We start from the raw sequence: 7,338 nt of genomic DNA on the forward strand, positions 1-7,338 counted from the left end.
CCTGTGAGTTGGTTGTATTGAACTTGGATGAGTTGAAGAAGTTGTCTTTGAGAGGGTCCCTACCCGCCCTTATATACTCGGGAGGGCAGGGTTACAAGTTTGAATCCTAGTCGGGTACGATTACAGAGTTCTACTCGGTGTAGACCGAGTAGTTTCTATATGCACACCTAACTAGTCTGAGTGGGATACGCTTCTTGCCGCGTAGCCCCCTATTCTTGATTGTGTCCAATATGTCCCTTAGTGGGCTGCACAGGACCTACTCGTGGGCCTGGGATGCATGCCTGACAGCAGGATAGCTACCTTTGCTCAATATTCTTCTGAGAACATTGCTGAAGCCTATGAGCATTTCAATGACTACGTCCGTGCAATTCCAAATCATAGGTTCCCAAGGGAGGATCTAGTCAAGAAATTCTATATATGAAGGGCTAACGCTAGCATCAAGGGTAATCATCGATGCATGGGCTGGAGGATCAATTATTGGCCTCACCCTAACTCAAGCTTTCAAGTTATTCAACAAGGTTGCAGACAACAATGCATGGGCATCATCTAGGTGCCTGTTCCCAGTTCAACCAGCTGGAAATTCTCAACGTGTGTTGCAAGTGGGGAATAATAAATTACTCAAAGGAAATATCGACTCGCTGATGAGGAGACTAGAGAAGATGGAGATAAAAGAAGCTCATGCTATAGACTTGAAGGCAGCAGGAGCAAGGTTAACATGTGAAGAGTGTGGTGACTACGGCCATGTTAGGAAAAACTGTTCAGAGGAAGAAAAGTTTCTAGACTACATGAAGAAGGGAGAATGGTTTCCACCATCTAACTTTCAGTATAGATAGAATAGACCTCAATTCAATGCAAGCTCATCCATCCAGAACACAGTGCCTTTATGTATTCAGCTGAAGGAGTTCATGGAGGAGCAATGCATGATTAAAAAAAAGACACTGTCACTAAGTTCAAGGCTATGGACAAGGTTTTAGAAAATATTGATAGCAAGGTGATAGAAGTCGGAAGTTCGAACCACCAAGTAATGAACATGATGAAGATGCTGGAGACTCAAGTGACACAGTTAGCTGGGCATTTTACAAGCAATGAAGGAAAATTGCTGGGACTACCAAGGAATCCAAAGTCAGCAAAAGCTATTCAAACTCGCTTAGGCAAGGAAACAGAAGATCCAGAATGTCCGGCGAGAGCTAGAAAGTCTAAACCAGCTGCTGAAGTAGAGATGACTTCAAAGGAGAAGACACCTACCCCTGCTCTGGAAATTGAGATAGAAGAGCCAGAGTTTGAGATGGTTGATCAAGATGACACCAAGATTTTTTCAGGAAAGCCACACCATTGTCTAGGTGAAACTGACGAACAATTTGAAAAATTTGTTGAAGTTGTGCACAGGTTGAACATCAATATGCCACTGCTGGACGCTCTACAAGTTCCAACCTACGCTTGCTACTTCAAGGATATACTTATGGACAAGCGAGAGATCCTGTAGTTCACTATATACCATATAAAAAAATGACAAAAGAGTGCAGCTTTGCGATCGCTAATCAAGCTCCCAAGAAGAAAAGAGACCAAGGATGTCCAACCATCTCGTGTTCAATTGGAGTGCTGATGTTCGAAAGAGCATTATGTGATCTTGGCATGAGTGTGAGTGTGATGCCGAAAGCTATGTTCAAGAAGCTATGCTGTTGACGGTTGTTAAGTTCCAAATCTAGACCGTCACCTCTTGCATAAACACATAAAAGATGAGTATCAACAGCAGTGGTAGGGTTAATTACTAACCATTTCCATAAGTGTTGGTGAATATTTTTATGCAGGTGACTTATACTTAGAAAGGAGGAGGAAACACACCCAAGAAGCAAAGAAACACAACTCCAGCCAATAAGGAAAGAGCACACGGATCCATGAGCCCACATCAGGGGGTAAACCGCCTTATTTTGGTGTGGGCACCCTAGACCGACTTGAGGGCCCACCAGGCATCATCCCCAATGAAGGGTGGTGGGAGAAGCAGTCTGGCCCCCTCAAGCTTAGCTTCCATGTGTCGACTCCTAGTGGCTTCCTAAAGGCAGTTATGACCGTTTCACTGGGAGTTACCGCCTTGAAGCCTCGGATCCTGCTAGGTGGCACAAGGAGAAGAATTGGAGGAGAATATTGCCTTAAGATTCCCTTGAGATGCTTGGACGAACTCCACTCTCCCAAGGCACCTCCCCTCTATAAGTAGAAGGACACACCAACCAAGAGAGAATTAGAGCTCCATTGCAAAGGTGAAGCGTTGCCTAGCTAGTGCTTAGAGTAGGGAGAAAGTGAGGGGTAGTTCGGGGAAGGGTCGGGTCCGTCAACGCTCTTCCCTAAGCTTGTACCTCTTCCTGAGCTCAAGTAAAGTAAGTTCTTATTCATGATTTGTTTGTTTTAGTAGTGATTATATTTGAGTGAGATCAGTTCTCTTCCTTGCGGGTTCTTTGCTCTGTATTTATACAGAGTGCCATAGTTTGCTACGGGATATCAGATATAGTTAGACTACGGTCAGCCTAACGGTTATCCTTTGTTTGCCTTATATCCCACGGGTCTCTAGAGGTAGGCCGTAGGTGGTGATAGCCTTATTGGTCCTTTGTAATCCTCCATGTTCGGATATAGCATAGAGCTGGGTTCGTAGAACTGCTGGCCAGAGTCTCCTGATAGATTAGGGGTAAGCCAGTGCCTGAAGCAAGTTCTATCTGAGAGATCGACCTCTAACTCACCTATAGGGCTATCTTTAGGAATGCTCTCTACCCTCGCCACCTACCTTGATGTGTCCTTGGACCGACTAGTATAGAGTTAGTGCACACATGTTCCCATGGATTCGATACCCTTGGAATATTCTGAGGTGAGAGCTACAATGGTATCTGTGTGCTTACGGATTTATTCGCTATCGCTAAAATACCCAACAAGCTTTCTGGCTCCGTTGCTGAGGAACGGTTGTTGTATCTATCTTCGTGACTAGTCATCCTTGTATCTTTTTAGTTTTCTTTCCTTCTACCTTTACCCCCACTACCCATGGAGAAGCCATCCTTTCAAAGCCTGTCTACCCCAAAGGGTGAGTTCTTAGAGCCACCACCATCTTCACAACCAATCCTTACATCTGGCTGTGAACTCTGCCCTGACAGAATCGCTAAGGTTCGGAACCTTTCCTTCTCTAGGTTGGATAGTGAGACCCATACCACCATCTACATGAGTTCGAGCACCTATGTTCAAGTTTCACCATGGCAAGCATGGCACAAGATATCCTCAAGTGGAAGTTGTTCCCCTGCTCTCTTTTCGGGAAGGCTGAGCAATGGTAGACGTATACCGTAGGCAACGTGAACGGCAGCTGGGATGAGCTTAGAGGCAAGTTTTGTCTTGAGTTCTTCCCCCTATCCTGTTTCGTCACTCTACGAAGGGATATCCACTGTTTTCAGCAGAGAGAGAAGGAATCCATAGGTGTAGCTTGGTTTAGATTTTTTGCTTTCAGAGACATCCTATCAATGCCCAAATCCTTGCTACTATGCAACTTTTATGAGGGCCTTGATAAGGATTCCGCCTATGATCTCGATGTCATCGCTGGAGGGTCGTTTCTCCATAAGACTTCGGCTGAAGGTAGGAAAATCCTAAATTGTATCAATGAGGGCACCTCCTTCATAGTCGAGCCTGAACCCCTCCGAGAAGGGCGTAAGTCAAGCCATGAGGATCTTCCAGCGGCCGAATCCGATCCTTCACCTTCCACATCCTCAGATTCAACCATAGAACCGTCACCCGAACCAGGAACATCAGAGGGAGAAGAAATTCAACCTCCGAAGTTCCCTTTCCAATTCGAGGATGATCCATCTAGGAACCATAGAAACACCTCGAATTTCTTCGATGCCGAATCAGGGGAGGAACCTTCTTCTGTCCACACTGATCAATCTAGAAATCCCTTGATAGAACCTTCACTCAGGCTTACGGAACCTCCTTCACCTCCCGATCCTCCTAACAAAGCATTTCTTGAGGAGGCCATGAAGGAGAAATGGTCGAATGGAGTGGAATGCTTTTCCAAAGCAATTTTGATTAGTTCACCCTCTACAATCATTCCTTGTTCTATAAGGGGAATTACCATAGAAGCCCATCTTAACCCCATCATGGAGGTTAATGTTATGCCATGGCACTTAGCGCACACTCTTTTGGGCAATGTTCCACTAAGACCATCCAAGAAGCTCCTCAAAAGTTGTCCCTTTGGACACATCCTTGAATGTCGGGGGGTCGCAAGAGCCGTGCCGCTCACAATAGACAAAATCAAGGTCAACCTAGACTTCCACATCTTTGATATCCTCGATTTCGATGTTCTCATTAGCTGCCCATTAGAAAAACTCCACCTAGATAGTGCATCTCTAGGGAGCCTAGATGAAAAGCTTAGGGAAGCCGCTCCCGCCACCGCTACCTCTTGTTTAGAAAATCCTATGGCGAAGCCTCTTCCCAAGAAAAACCCACTCGAGAAGGTGATGCATGCATCTCCGTTCGTATCATCCAAGCCCGTGCTCTTTGAGGTCGTCGAACCTTCTGCCCCCAAAGGGTACTACTCGGAAGAAATCCTTCACCTTTGTGAAGATGAACGATCACCATCACCCTCCATCAAGTTTGGCCTCTTCCTGCTAGCCTAGATTATGTTGTTCTCGATCATGATCGAGATCCAACCATTATCTTCCACGATGAATCTTTTGAGGTGGAGAACCCATAGGCCGTGGAATTTTGTGAGGCACTAACTCTGGAGTCTGAAGGAAAGGATTCCATAGACAAGCGTGGGAGCTTCATTCTTGAAATAGCACAAGAGCCATGCTCGTTCAATGCCTCCCCAGAGTCAGCCATGTTTTCCACCAAAAATGATGTTGACCGTCTTAGAGGTAGTCTGGAACTCGCCTTCACCTTTGTCATCTTTATTGACCTTGCCTTTACCCTTGTCCTTGTTCTAACCAATGTCTTCGGGAGGTGGTGGTGCGGGTAATTCTTGCATTACTCAGTGCATGCTGTAGCAATCGATCACCGAGTGTTTGCTGTTTGGATGCCATGGGCATTGTTTCTTGAGTAACTCGGTGAAGGAGGGCCCGTTATTGCATTTGTGTGACCCTTTCTTGCCTGAGTTGGCAATAGTTGTGATAGTGTTGTCGGGTTTGGGCTTGCAGTTCTGATTACCTGAGTAGTTGTTTCGAGTATCATTGTTGCGGTTTCTGTCTTGTTCATGATTGTTGTTATTGTTGTCGTGACCGTGGTTGCGATGAGAGCCGAATCTCTCACACTCTTTGTCTTCTTCATCTGCCCATTGTTGCACCATGATTTTGAGATCTTTAATGGTGGCTGGATGACGTCTGCCAAAGTCTTGGTATGTTCGATGATCATAGAGGCCATTTTGAAAGCACTCAATGACGTTTGCTTCTAAAATGTCGACTATTGTAGCCTTCTTTTCAAAGAAATGGCGTAGGTAGTCATGAAGTGTCTCGCTTTCTTTCTGTTTGACTTGGTTTAGATCAATTTTGTTGCCTCAGCAAGACATGAAGCCCGCGTAATTATTGGTGAAAGCCTTTGTCAAGTCTTCCCAGGAGTCGATTGACTTGGGCTTGAGTGACTCGAGCCATGTTAACAACGCGGGTTCCATGCATATGGGAAAGTGAATGACCTTTGTATCATCCTTTCCCCCAGCTGCTTGAACTTCTAGTGAGTACCATCATAGCCATTGGACTGGATCTTGCTTGCCATCGTACTTGGTGATCCCCGTTGGCTTGAACTTCTTGGGTAGTTTAGTCTTCATTACCTGTGTAGTGAAAGCAGGGAAGTGATCATAGTCATTGGCTTCGTGTTCATGTTCGCGGCGACGGTTGTTATTGATTACCTCTCTTAGGTCACTGAAGATTGAGGCTTCGCGATCAGCTTTGCGATGGTGAGGGCTCTTTTGCAGAATTGGTGCAGCTAGCCTCTCATGCATCCTTGTTTCAGCTTGGGGCCTCACGTTCATCTCTATTTTGCCTTTTTCTATGTTGCCTTAGCTGGTTGACTACTTCATTACTATTTCTTGGAGCGTCGCGATTGCCTTCGTAGACTGCAATGTCTCTGCTGCCAACCTGGTGGGCTGAGTTGCGAGGGATAGATGGGATTGGCGATTCCTTATCGAGTAATTTGTAGGCTTGTTCTGCAAGTTGTGCTGTTAACTCGTTATCTCTATTGTGAGGTATGAGAGTTGATATGAGATTGATTGAGGCAATTGCTGCGAGTGGAGTGTTGTGCTCTCAAGCTTGCACTGCGTCGAATGCTCTTTCGAGGTTCACGATAGGAATGTTCATGGCTAGTAGTCGGCGATGGTATGCTCAGGCAGCATTGCGTACCGTTCTTTGATTTCTCTATTCAGAGGTTTCATTTTGCGGGGCGTCGGCTGATGATTCATTTTGTGAAACATCGTTGAGTTGTGTAGCCCGTCGAGGAGTTTTTTGATGGCTGGCACCTGCATCGTTGTTTGGTGATGTGATGACAAAGATTTCTCTATCTAGGTAGTAGCTTCTAGAGCTTGATGTTGCAATCTCTATAGTGCTTCCTTCTTGATACGAGAGGTTGTCTATGTGAGCGACTAGGCGTGACTCGTAATCTTGGGCCAGGAAAGATGGCTTCATCCCAGGCCAATAAATGAATCTTCCTTGTAGAGTCAAAGTAATTACCAAACCTTGAGCTGGGCTTGATAAAGGGATCTCTTGGATGGAGTCTGAATCGTAGTCGCGGTCCTCGACTAACTCAAGTTCGGATTGGGCTCGAGTGAGGAGTTCTTCGTGGACCACGGCTGCGTTGCGGAGTCTGAGCGAGAATCGACTTCAAGTTGAAGTTGACCTACGAGATGACTTGGATGTCAGCCTGTGTGGGCTAGCCCGAGTCAGAGTTGAGTTCGAGCCGTAGTCGAGCTTGATGTCATTGACGTTGAAATTTTGGATTTTCTCGATGAAATCCTCAGCTTCTTGATGAAAAAAGTTTTCGTCGAGGCGCTTCTTTCCCTGGTTGCTGATGATGCAGCATTGAAAAGATCCAGTAGCGTCAGCGATGCAAAGCTAGGAACTGAAGATGAAGGTTGCGCCTGCCTCAAAGGCGAAAGCAGGCTTGATGATGACTGGTGCCATCGATCTCACGTGGAGAAACTCGACGACTTCCTCTACCTAGCGTGCCAACTGTCGGTGTTTTAGACCAGCAACCCGCCTAGAGAGTACCCAAGGCGGTCTTTTGTGCGGTGATTGTCCTCGAGAATTAAGGAGTCGATGGTGATGCAAGGTACATGATTTAGATAGGTTTGGGCCGCTAGATCACATAATACCCTACGTCCTGTGTGTT

This window comes from Setaria viridis, chromosome 2 (assembly GCF_005286985.2).
Source record: "Setaria viridis chromosome 2, Setaria_viridis_v4.0, whole genome shotgun sequence".
Lineage (NCBI taxonomy): Eukaryota > Viridiplantae > Streptophyta > Magnoliopsida > Poales > Poaceae > Setaria > Setaria viridis.